The following is a 13,849-nucleotide window of genomic DNA, read 5'->3' as shown; positions in this document are numbered from 1 at the left end:
ATACGACAAACCAATCAAGACAACCCCCTTGGTGGTCTGCAGTTTCTCCCAGCTCACTACAAAGATTTTTTTTTTTTTAAAAAAGCGTGCACACACACATTCGGCATGATCAGGTGAAAGGTCTTTCTCCACAGAAACATTTACACTCCCACCCATATGAAACATATCCTGTGCTTATCTGGGCAGAAATGGTCATGAAATTAACCTTTAATCATACTATTTGGAGGCCATTGTGCATTGTGACAAAGGTGTAGCATAATTTTTGATAGTGTTAGGGTCCTTTGCGTTTCAGAGTGCTGGGGAAAGTCCATTACTATATGGATTGAAATAAAGGCTTTTAGTTTTAAGTAGAAAACACCTGCTGATATCAATATTAGACTCTAATTGCAGACTACAGTTACATCTTATGGGAAAGAGTTTTAACACCTCTTAGCTCTGTAAATGCTCTCTTCTTCTGATCCATTCTGTGATCAGATTTGCAGTGATATCTAGAACACACACTAGTAATTAGGTTCAGGTATATGTGTTATTATCTCTCACATAGTCATATGATAGATACACTCCTGAAGTCTTTTTGCAAGTAGTTTAGTTCCTGAATAACATGTTAGTTAGACTCATGTGTGACACACCCTTTTTAAATGATATATCTGACATAGCTTGACTTGATTTGGGTATTGGATTGCATTGTCCAGTCTTGCAAAACTAGAAATGGGATCTCATTGGCTTGGATTCTAAGAAAATTTTACTTTAGGAAGTTTGCAGAAGGCATTTATTTATTTATTTAATAAAAATTATATGCAACTTGATTGTAGGAAAAATATCAAAGCAGTTTACAAAAAAACCAATAAAATTATCACTAAAAAAAAATTACAACCATAATTTAAAACGTACAGAAAGATAGAACCAAAATACAATAGACTAAAAAAGATTAAAACTCATGCAAACTTTCTAAACATCTGGGTAATGTATTTGGCAGGCACCAAAATACAGTGAAGACACCTGTCTGTAGGCAGGGGGTTCTAGAAATTGCTGCCTCCTTGCATCCCCAACCACAATATGCAAATATTTTTCAATCTGTGTAGTTGCTGTGATTTGTGAAGCCCAAGGAGAAGCCTTGCCCAAGTCACTGTCTCTCTGCCTATTTCACCACATAGGCATGTTGTGAGTTGAAAGCACTGCACTAAACTCTTTGGGAAAAGAGCAAGATATAAAAATAATACATGTTCTCTTAAGTACAAATCTTTAGTTTGAGAGTGGTAATCCTGGTTACTCTAATCTTCTGCCTAGTGCATGAAGCTTCCATGTTTAGACAAACACTTCAAATATGTGAGTGCTTTGGTCATATACTCCAACTTCCTTCATCAGTCCAGAGCACATTCACTGTTATTTTTCCTTCGTCTCATGCTGCTGCTATTACATTGAATGCAGGGCCCTTCTGTCCTTCCATGCAATTCAGATTGTGGAAGAATAATGACCGAAAAGTTATACCAAGCCAAAATGGGAAAAAACCAACAACCAAAAATATAAGTGTAGGCCGACTTCTGAAACTGGCGATATTTCTGCCTCTCTTAGCAGTGTTGTGATGGGGTCTCGCAGATTGGCTCTCAGAAGCACAGATGTCTCACTCCAGACAAATTGCACCTTGTGTGGCCTAGGCAAATTGTGTATGTAACAGAAATGTGATCGTTTCCCATCCATTTTGTCATATAAGTAGTATATATCACGATATGATTTAATTTTTTTGAATTTTAAATTGTTGTAACCTGCTAGTGAAGGTCGCGTAATAACTTGAATCAATCAAACAAACAAACAATCAAGCAAACAACAATAATCTAAAAATGATTGTAGGTCCTTCCTTGCTTCACCAAAGACATTTTATCTAGAACAAACACCCCCCCCCCCCCCCAATGATGGGAGCAATCCTATGCACAAGATGCTGGCATTTAGGAAAGCCAGCAAAAAGTTAGACCAGATCCAACCCACATTCAGCAATGGGGCGGCTACTGCTGCTTTGCCTAAGCCTGGCAAACAAGCCTTCAAAGTAGTATTCTATACTGGGTTGCCAGGTCATGTGACTTGAGCTGAATGGGCTTAGAATCCAGCCTAAGTCCCCCGCTCTCTAGTCCTGCGACTGCCATGCTCTCAGAACACCTACTTTTGGAGCCTTAGCCTTGGTTCAGCCAGCTTCAGCTCAGGATGAGCAAGCTGGGCATATCTTTGGCTGAGCCAGGGTTAGGGACTTAATGCTAGTTGAGCCTAGTTGAGCTGGGAATCAGGCAGCTAAACTGGAGGTCCACTACACCCCAAGCTGCTCATCCCAGTGGATCTTACCATAGGATTGCCCCCTAAATCTGTTATGTCTGCTTTTGGAAGCATAGATAATTTTCTATATATCTGAAACCCAGAATGTCAACAGCGCTGGGATAATGCCAGATTGATTTTAATTTCTGAATCACTTGATTGATTAAAAGCAAGAAAGTTAATTGTCCCCATGGGAGAACAATGGGGAAATCTCAAGTAAGCTATTGAAGGAAATTGCAGACAAGCAGGGATGTAATCCTAATGCTATTTTCGTAAAGGGAAATTCAGTCTTTTAAAATGAAATCTAAGGTTTGGTTCTAAGTCTTTCAAACAATGGGGTCATTTTAACAGCATCTAGACTTTCACTTCAGCCATCTGACTTCAGTGTAAACTGTTTGTGGTTGGAGGCAAAAATAGCAGATCCTTTCAGAGTTCCTGAAAGATTAGTTATTTGGGGGCTCACATTTTACAGATGATGGCTAATGTGGTTGGATGTTTATAGTGTTTGAAAGACCGTTACATGTTTATGGTGAAATTTAATAAAAAAAAATTGGGGTGGGGGATAGTTAATGTGCTTTAGATTAGTATAACTTGAGGTTTTGGCTTGGGGTATGCTTATAAACCTAATCAGTTGCAGAAATCCTTAATTTAATACTGGGACATATTTTTTTCCATCAACAAATATGAGATACAGCATTGTCTTATTTTTAGCAGACTTCATCTATTCTTCATTGGGAGTTGCACAAATTCTGCCAATGTAAGTCCATGAGCCAGAAGCACTTTGGAAAAGGAATGTGAAAGGCTAGTTGAACTGGACTTCCGCATCATTATTTGTTTGATTGAAGGAACCAGTAGGCATTTAGGTCAGAAGTATGGCTAGTGTGAGTTATCCTTTTGCAGGTGCATGGACTTATGTGCTGATGAATATCACGCTCACTCTCATGTGCTATTATTTTTATTATTTATTAAATCTGTACACTGCCCTTCATCCGAAGATACCAGGGTGGTTCACAACAGAAAAAAGCAAAATGAGAATGCAAAATACAGTGGTACCTCGGGTTACATACACTTCAGGTTACATACGCTTCAGGTTACGGACTCCGCTAACCCAGAAATAGTACCTCAGGTTAAGAACTTTGCTTCAGAATGAGAACAGAAATCATGCTCTGGCAGCAGCGGGAGGCCACATTAGCTAAAGTGGTGCTTCAGGTTAATAACAGTTTCAGGTTAAGAATGGACCTCCAGAATGAATTAAGTACTGTACTTAACCCGAGGTACCACTGTACATAAAACGAAAGCAAATTAAGAACTCCACTCCACAAACACATTTAGAAAGCTGTAGAATGTTAGCCGAATGCCTGGTTGAAGAGAGACAATTTTCTCTTTGAACATTTTTGCCTGGCACCTAAAGATATGTAGTGAAGGTGCCAGGTGAGTCTCCCTAGGGAGAGCATTCCATAAATGGGAAGCCACTGCAGAAAAGGCCTGTTCTTGTGTTGCCACCCTCTAGACCTCTCACAGAGGAGACACACAAAGAAGGGCCTCACGTGAAGATTGCAGAGTCCCCATGTGCAAGTATTTCTGTGTGCCTGACAGAACCATCTCTTCCTGCCTTCCCCATGTACTGTTCTGGGGGTTCTATTGACTCTTCAGAGCAGATTTGGGGGAGGCATGGGGGCACACAAAGGGAAGGGTGGGAAAACTCCTTTGTGGTAGCAGGAGTTCCACTAATGTAACAGGTTAGTTAAATCTGGCCACCTGTCTCTTGTGCTTCCCCCTTCCCCCTGCTGCTGCCTGCAGCCTATTCCCTGTCGTTGACTGTAATAATCTAGGGGAGGGGTTCTTGGGGACCTTAGGAAGGGGCTAATTTTTTTTTGAGATCCACGAGCAACAGAATGGTTGTGCAGGAACAGCGCTAGTAACAACATGGTAGTGGATGGAGGTGGAGATTGGCATTATCTGCTGGCAGTTATGGACACAATTATCTGTTTATATTTAATTCATCTCTGGAAATCACTCGTTTCTTTGCAGTTTCCCTTTGGCAAGGAGTTCCATAATTCAGCTTTCCACAAGCTATGTACAGAAATAGGCTCTGAGAGTGTTGTTGATTCAGTCTTCTCATTCTAGGCAGAATTTAAGTATATGTAGATACCGCCCTTAATTTTTATGAAGAACACCAAACTAAGGGTAATTATACAATTAAAGATTCCAGAATCCCTCTTGACCAGCTTTGGGATGTGTGCAACTTATAGACTCATGATAAACCTGGGAGTAGGGGCATGTGCTTTGTGGTTATAGGGGGCAGTATCATGTAGTAACGAAGAGGCCCCAGTCCTGTGGTTATCCAGTATTTCTTGTAAAAGAAAGATTTCAGCCTGAGGGTGCAGAGTGCCATACTGTACATGTTTGGGGCTGATCTGCCCTGTGCATAAATATTTCTTCTCTCAACTTGTAGGATTATGTTAACATAAGTAAGTGCTACAACGGAAGATATTAATTCAAAAATCTGAGAGGCTAGAAGGGCCTGTAGCTTTTGCTTGGCAGGTAAACAATATTCAGAATATGCTGCTAACACAATTATCATTCAGAATGGAGTTTAGTCCACAATGGAGTATTAAAACTTACAATGAAAATATAACAGAAAAAAATAAAAAATTCAGATCCTCTCTAGGAAATGATGCAACGTGAATGTTCCATCTGTGCACATTTAATCACAATTTAAAACAACAGCCTGGAGGTTTCAATATGTAGTTTAAAATACACACACTTCTACAACGCTACATAGAAACGCACGTTTTTATTTCAGAATTTTATTTGCCCTCAATTTAGGATAATGCATACAAAATCATTTACTTTCCCTAACCATGAATTTTGAGATTGTAATCTGGTAAAAATATTGCTGTGGTGTTAGCTTCCAAAGCAAACATGGCAACCCCACTCCCCAACTTCCAGCGGCAGTCCTGAGATTTGGCCAGTTGGTTCTCCGGGAACAGTCATATCTGTGAGTCATTGCAAAATGCTTAGAGGGGGTGGTGAGTTGGAGAGCTAAAGGCTCTAGAAAACTTGTGGTAATGACCAGAATCACTAAAACTTAACTTTTAGTTGTACACTATGTTATTCATAGCCCCCATCCAACAATCATCATCCACCTGGAAGCATCTCTGGAGCATAGTGAGAATGCCAAGGTCCACATCATAGAACTAAAATGTTCAAGTGTCTTGAGAATGACTATAAAGCCTATTTAAATTGGTAGTGTATATATTAACTGAGAATATCCTCTGCCATTGCTTACAGCCCAAGCCAGCCTATACATGGGAGTGCAAATACAGATGCGAGTCCATCTATCATCAATATACACATTGTGATTTTTCTTGGCCAAGACCACAAAGATTGCACATGATCAGTTCTATCTATCATCTATCTATCTATCTATCTATCTATCTATCTATCTATCTATCATCATCTATCATCTATCTATCTATCTATCTATCTATCTATCTATCTATCATCTATCTATCTATCTATCTATCTATCATCTATCTATCTATCTATCTATCTATCTATCTATCTATCTATCTATCTATCATCTATCTATCTATGGTCTCACAAGGCACCTGGCTCTTGTGATTATTTTTAGCCACAAAATCTCTCTTCATTTCAGGGGATTTTGCGAGTGAGGATGCTGGGTGCCAAGTTTGATTTGAGTACTGTCAAGGGATGTCAGCTGAGGGTAACCTGCTGCCACTTGAATTTAAAGAGGACTGCTTTCCTCAGAATGCTAGATTAATTGCAGAGAAGCTCAGGGGGAAAAGAAAGTGTTTGCAGGTCTAATCAATAAGAAATAAATGGGGATGAAGCAGTGCCCAAGGCTACCTGGAGCACGAAGAGCACTTTTCTTTCAGGTGCCAGCCCACCACCCTCCGTTTAATCCTTGACTCTTGGTTACATAGCCAGCACTGTAATGTTGAATTGTGATGGGAGATTTTGATCTTTACAAATAGTTGGGAGTCTATTCTCTGAGCCCCCATTCCTCCTCCTCTTCCTCCCCCTGCCCTTACTTGATTAGAGAACTTTCCAGCTGACTCTGTAACCCAAGTAGGAGTGTATTTTGATTTGAGGCCTAGGTGGGTAAGATTACCAGCTATACTGAAAGCTTTTCTTCTTGTTCTTTCCCCCCCTCCCCAATTGTCAGGAGCAGGGAGTGGGGGCACTTGGGGAATATTTTGGAAGAGATTTGTAATCTTAGTCTTCCTTGGACCACACAAGTCAAGAAGCCATTCCTCCATTCAGACTTGTCAGCAGTTGACTTAATCAGAGTCGAGCTGGGGCTGGAGTGACGGTATGTTTTCAGCCCACACTTGAAGATAAGCAGTACAGGGCCAGTGAGAGTGTGTTGTTTTGTAACAGGAGCTCATTCTGGGTCTCTCCCCTGTGCTCTGCCTTAAGGATCTGGTGTGTGTGATGTGTTTTGTGTGAGTGGGAGGGAAGTGGTAAAGGCTTTCGGCTCTGAATGGGCTCTTTCAGTCCTGTCAGGCTTACCAGTTACGAGCATTCATGCCCTGAATTAGTCAAATAGGCTAATTTTTATGAGGTAGCAAATGGATCGGATACTTTGGCCATCACTAATTATCCGGGGCAAATGCTGTGAGAGGCATTTGAGTGCATGAGCATCTCTTCCAGACTTTCTCTTGAAAGAAAGAACAACCCTGATATTCTGCAAAGAGGGCCTAATCATGGCACAAACTTCACAGCAAAGAAATAAAAGGGTGGTCTTGCTGTGCTGTAGCAAAGGATCATTAAAGACTGGGGAAAGTGTGGTGACCAGGTGGAACAGAAGAGATGGCTTCTGTACCAGTCACTAGCTTGTCAAGGCACAGAAAATTTCCTCTAACCCACCATGATTGAATGTACAGGTTAGGCTGCCATTTGTCTGTCTCGGGAGACCATGGAAGAGTGCGCCTTCAGGGGTGGTGAAAATGTTGGAGAGTTACAGCAACTGCTGTGACTGTAGAGACCGATATGGGATAGACATGTTTTGTTGGAGATGGGGCAGATGAAGGTGTCCAGTTCTCCTGATGGAGGTGTACCATAGTGTTTCTTCTTTCTGCACTCCTCCAAGAGGTTAATCCTCCTCTGGTCACTGATGTGGACACAAGACCTGACTGTCTGACTCCACGTCTGATCATCTGCAAGGGATTCCCGCATATCAGGGTTGCCAGCCTTCGGGTCACGTTTGCAGACATCTCATAATGCAGAATTGGTATGCCAACAGGCATGGTACCGAAAGCCAGCTCCCCACAGAGCACATCCTTGAGGGTCTTGCCACATTCCATTCTGTGGACATGACCCAGCCAACGTAGACGTCACTGAGACAGGCGTGCAGACATGCTGGGAATGTGAGCTTAGGAGAGGACATTTTTAATGCCCAAAATCTTCCCGATGCAGCTCATATGGAAGGCATTAAGGTGTCTCTCCTGGCATATTTAAGTTGCCCACATCTGACCACCATGAAGCAGTGTGCTTTAGCCATTAGCATCACAGTCTCCCATACCCTTTTGGAGAGGCAAACTACTGCTGTAGCTGCCTTGCCAATACGCTTGTCCAACTCAGCATCAGTGGAAAGCTTGCTGATTATGGTAGAGCCCAGGTAGACAAAATCATCTACCACCTTAATCACGTGGTCACCAATGCTGATGCGTGCATCTGGTCTATTGCATCTGGTCCGCTGGTAAGCCATTGGAAGGCACATTAGATGGATTTTCCTTGGTGAGGTTTGTCACATAATGCTTTTACTAGCAGACCAGGGTGTCAATAATGTAATAACTTATATGTTTATATAGCATTGTTTTGAGTAGTATTACTACTGGAATCTGGGCATCTATTTCTGGCATCTACAGCAGTGGGTGGGCAGAAGATGATCAGGATCTATTCATAGATCTCTGGGGGAATTGCAATAGTCCAGCAAAGGTTTCTGATTCCCGGTTGTTTAACAACAGGACTCCCCTCCTAATTAGAGCACTGTTGAAATAAAGTAAGTTTGAAGTAGTTACAAATGCATTTTGGGTTACAAGGATTGTGAACGAAGCTCAAAACAAACTTCAGTACTCAACAGCTGTTCAGAGGCACCATGTTCTTAATTGCTAATTGCAGCTGACTCTTAACTGGTGGATCTTGGGATTTATGTAGAACATAAACTAGACCCTACAAACTTGAAGTCTGCTGTTCTCTGATATACAGAATCATCCCCCCCCATTCTTCAATGTCGATCTCTCTATGTCTTGGCTCCCACTGTCAGGCTTGGAACTCGAAGTCTCACCACAGTTGTTACGTTTAAACATTTTACTAAATAAATCAGTACAGCATCCCAACAGGTTACAAGTTTTTAAGGCATTGACAGAGCTCTACAATACATGGCTAGGCATATGTTAAGTTACTGTTCTAACAATTGACGCACCCCTGTGTTCCGCTTTTGAAGAATGGGGCAGCCACAGCTATTTGCGTGTTTGGATTTGCCATTGTTGAACCAGCACCAACAATGTGGCTTGCTATGAGGAAATGTAAAATATTTCAAGAGATGTTAAAATCTCACTTGCACTCTTGTTCAATCACAACACCTCTTTGAGTTGCACTGATTTTTTTAATCAATGCATCAGGACGCATATATGCATCTAAGATGTTCAGTGTATATACTTATACATGTAAGCTGTGAAACAAATCTTTGCAATATGTGTTTTATACAAGTACGTTTGTCAAGGAGCTGAGACAAGATCTGACTCCTTGAAGCCCAAGTGTGCTGCCATGTAATTATTGCAATCAGATATTTGGCTGTACAGGCATGAAATTTGGCTTGTGAGCTCTCCCTTCCCATCTCTTCTAGCATGGCTGTGAGGTGAGATCAGAAGCATTTGTTTCCATTTTCAACTAACTGCTGTTACTCATTATGTACAAACCCAGACAAACTGTGGTTCATGTTAACTATGTTTTTAGCCAATGTGATAACCTCCAGATGTTGTTGGATTCCATCTCCCATCAGCGTGAGCCGGCATGACTAATGGTCTGGGATGATAGAATATAGAATTCAAAAGTATCTGGAGGGCATGATGTTTGCTATCCCTAGTTAAACTAGGGGGGGACGGGACCTTAAACTATTGTTTACAATACATGGCTAGGCAATTGACTTGTTTTGCTGGCCAAAACATAGTTTGGTGTTACATGCAAACCATTCCAATGTATGAAATGTCCTAGACTACAGAATTGTTATTGCTTATTACTTCCCCTTAAAATATTTACAGCATACTGCAATGCAGTGCAATATATCAGCGCGCGCGCGCACACACACACACACACACACACGAGAATTACATAATTTCACATTTAAATTCCTTTGGCCAGCACTATCATTAAAGTTATAATTATAGTTCCTATTACAAATTGAGTTAATGATAGCGTGAAAAATGTTAGATGCTTGATTAGATATATACAAGTGTAGCACTAGAATGCTAAATGAAAAGGAGCCAAGTGATTAGATGAAAATAACATGGTTTCTACTGAAAAGTGCTATGGCACTAATCCTTCATCAAGAATAGTATAAGGTGTTAACTTAATTGGCTCAAGCAGACTAATTCTCTTCACCACCATCTATTCTTTCTTTCTTTCTTTTTCTTTTTAAAAACCGACTCTCTAAATGTTATGTGAACCAGCTGTCAACATACCCTGCATATCCACAGAGACACTGAGCTAGGGGCGTACTTTGGCTGGTGTTGGATATATAGTTAAAAGCCCCTTTCTTTTGAGTTGCAAATAAACTTCTTTGTCCTCCTAGTACGCAGAAACCATTGCCTTGTTTTTGGGTGGTTCCAGGTTTCTTCCAAACATAGGTGCTGGACCACACTAGTTTGGTATTAGATGGAGTTATGATAGTGGCATTAGATTATAGTTATGGATTCTTCTCAGTCTTGTTTCTTCTCCATGGGTAGAAATCTTTTCCTGAATTTCTATGTGGTAGCCTTCTCAAGCTCCAATTGCCCTAAAAATTCCCACCAGGTTTTCTTTTTTGAGTTTATCTTTGGAAGTTGAGTTCTGGCTGAATTTATAATAAAAGAATGCTCAGTAGGAAAGCATGAAATAACTTTGCAGAAAGCAGTGAGATGTTTTAGTCTGTACGAGGTCTGTGGGATTATTAAAAAAGGAAAGAAAAAAGTAATAGGCCAACAGCTATAGCTAAGAACATAAGAAGAGACTTCTAAATCAGGCCAGTGGCCCCAAATTGGTCCAGCATCCTGTTCCCAAGGTGGCCAGTCAGATGTCTGGGAGAAGCATGCAAACCGGATCAAAGTGCAGCAGTACTCTGCCCACCTGTGATTCCCAGCAACTGCTGTTCAAAGGCATAATATCTCCGACAGTGGACATTAAACCTGACCAGGCATGGCTAGTAGCTGTGGATAGCCTGATCCTCCATGCTGAATCCTCTTTTACAGGCATCCAAGTTGGTGGGCATCACTGCCTCCTGTGGAGCAAACTTCTCCATAGTATAAGAAGAGTGGGACAGTTGCGTTAATGCCAAAGATGCAGTTGTAACTTTTCGAAGGGCCCATCATTTCCTAATATTTCTTCCTTCTGGAATGCCGTGTCTATGTGACTATAATGGATTCAGCCCATTGTCAGAGAAAGACATCATTATTGCCTACATTTTTTTAATCACCTCCACATTTTGACACCTGCTGGTCGTTAACAATGACACTATTCCATTTTCTTAGAAAATAAACATCGGCCCAGATTGGGTATGAGATGCCAGAAGTTACAGCTGCCTGCTGTGTCACTGTTGTATTATTTGAATAGAATAAGTCATAGAACTTTACATTGTGATCTAAAACATATCTGACAAAAATATGTTTATTTTATAACTTTAGCTTTTTGTTTATGGCGAGCCACAAAAAGGACAGATAATTAATTAAAGGATCTTGGTGTGAAATTTTGTGGTGTCAGATTTTTGTGAGGTTAGTTTTTTTAATATTAAAGTTACTGTTTGGGGAGCTAATTAACACCTGCAATAGGCTAAAAAAAGAACAACCTGTTATCTGAATTCAGGCCTCAAATTTGCCTCTTGATGTATTTCAGCTGCTTTGTGCTGGAGTCTCCCTTGGAGACTTCTTTGTTCAAGAATGGCTATTTTTAAGGTTAGCAGCAGAGAGTGTCCTGCAAGATTGAACTGTTCTCTCAGTGGCTTCTGAACATTGCCCTTTCTGGTGTCAGATTTGTATTCGTTTATTCTTTTGCCTAGAGAATGGCCTGTCTTGGCTTATGTAGAACACAGAAGGGCATTGCTGACAGATGGTAACATCTATCACGTTGGATGATGAACAGGTGAATGAATCTCTTATGTTGTGACTGAGTTTATTACGTCCTGTAACAGTGTTGGCTCTGTAGAGATGGGGCAGAGTTGGCATCTGTGTTCATTGCAGCATCTGGTCCTTGTATGGCCTGTTGGTGGTGGTACATAACCCTTTTTGATTTAGGGGACTCTCTGTAAGCAAGGATTGGCCTACCACCCAAGGCCTGTGAGAGGGAAGTATCATTGTTCAAGATGAGTTGTAGATCACTGATGATAGCGGGGAGTTATTAGGTGGCAACAAAGTGCGTTTGTCAATTTCAAGATCTGTTCCGTAGTAGATTACAGTGGTACCTCGGGCTAAGTACTTAATTTGTTCCGGAGGTCCGTTCTTAACCTGAAACTGTTCTTAGCCTGAAGCACCACTTTAGCTAATGGGGCCTCCTGCTGCCGCCGTGCCACCGGAGTGCGATTTCTGTTCTCATCCTGAAGCAAAGTTCTGAACCTGAAGCACTATTTTTGGGTTAGCGGAGTCTGTAACCTGAAGCGTATGTAACCTGAAGCATATGTAACCTGAGGTACCACTGTATTCTTGAGTACTAGCCTGTCTCTCTTGATCTGTTATTCATCTCACTGGGTGGATATTGTAGCCAAAGAAATGCCTGATGAAAATCCATCTTGAGTCTCCGTCCAAACAAATGTGTTTGCATTGCAGTGCTTGGTTGTAGAAAGTGGTGTTGTTTTTTTGGAGTGTTCTCAGTTGAAACTCAAAGCACGTCAGTATGTGTGTCGCAATCAGTATGTTTCTGACATAAAATAATGCTTATATGTCCATTATTGCACAATAGTATGCGGGAAGTGGACCTGCTGTGTGGATTGGTCTAGAGGTCCTGGTAGAATTTCTCAAGTGCTTCCTGCTCATGGGTTCAGATGATAATGTATCTCAGGCAGAGGGGAGATTTTGGAGGCAAGAGCTGAGAACATTGTTCTAAGTCAGCCATGAAAACATTGGCACATGGAACTATGCAAACACCAATTACCGTGCCATTGATCTTTCCAAAGCTGAAGTAATTGAGAGTAAATACAGAGTGGCAGAGGTTGGTAACTAGATGTGCAGTGTGTATCACCAGGGATGATATTTCTGGTAGCTTGTAGTCCATGTTAGTTGAATATACAGGTTTAAAGGGCCTCCACATCCATGATAGGTAAAATTTTATTCTCTGGGTGATCTTGAGAGGTTAGGCTGAGAGAGAGAGTTATTTGCCCAAGGTCACTCACTGATTTTCATGAGCAAGGAGAATTTGGGAAGTCTTGGCTTCCATGTAAGGACCATACCCAACACTGCTGTTCTGCTTGTGCAACAGATCTTCACTTGCATAGTGGGACTTCTCCCCCCTCTCCTTCTTTTTGTAGCCCCCTTGTGCACCCTCAGAATGTTTTACAGAGGGTGGAGAACAGATGTTGATGATAAATGGAGGAGGAGAGGAGAGGAGGGGGTAGTCCCATTGTGTGCGTGGCAGTCTGCTCCAGTAGTAGTAGTTGTAGTAATTTATTTATACATACATACATACATACATACATACATACATACCCTACCCGTCTGGCTGGGTTTCCCCAGCCACTCTGGGTGGCTTCTAACAAAATACATTAAAACACCAGTCATTAAAAACTTCCCTAAAGAGGTGTTGGCTATATCTCTATTCAGTCCTCTATCCAGTGAATCTCACAGACCTCTATCCAGTCCTCTATCCAGTGAATCTATCCAGTGAATCTCAAAGTCCTCTATCTAGTGAATCTCACAGACTCTCTATATCAGAATATGGTCATGAGATATAACTGTATGACTGTACTCCATGCTTCTTCCTTGACAACCTTTTATTTCTCCCCAGCTCAGTTAGAAATCTAGCTACAGTTAGATTTCACTTTTGAAACAATAATGCAAACACCTGGGGGCCAGATGTGTGCAGTTGTCACATCCTTAGAACAAGCCTTAAGCAAGCAAGAAACCTAATTTATTTTCTCCTCAATGCACTGCATTTAATATTCTAACTATAATGAGAATATGTCAATTACCCTGTGGTGTACCACAAAGTTTAATTATATCACCCTTGCTATTTAACATCTAGATGGAATTCTGGGTAGTATCATCAGTTTATTAATGACACCAAACTACCTCCTCTTCTGATCTGGGGGCTGAGTGAGGTTCTAAATCAGCAAAAT

At 41.2% G+C, this 13,849-nt stretch overlaps 1 protein-coding gene across 4 annotated transcripts in view; it reads left to right on the top strand.

Moving 5' to 3' along the window:
* The window catches only part of KIF26B (kinesin family member 26B), a 273,118-nt gene that overhangs the window by 67,641 nt on the left and 191,628 nt on the right, over window positions 1–13,849 (top strand). The window lies entirely within an intron of this gene.

The sequence above is a fragment of the Podarcis tiliguerta genome (assembly GCF_965153285.1).
Source record: "Podarcis tiliguerta genome assembly, chromosome: 3".
Taxonomy (NCBI): domain Eukaryota; kingdom Metazoa; phylum Chordata; class Lepidosauria; order Squamata; family Lacertidae; genus Podarcis; species Podarcis tiliguerta.
The sequence above is the reverse complement of the archived record's forward strand: the minus strand, read 5'-3'. Positions and strand labels throughout refer to the sequence as shown.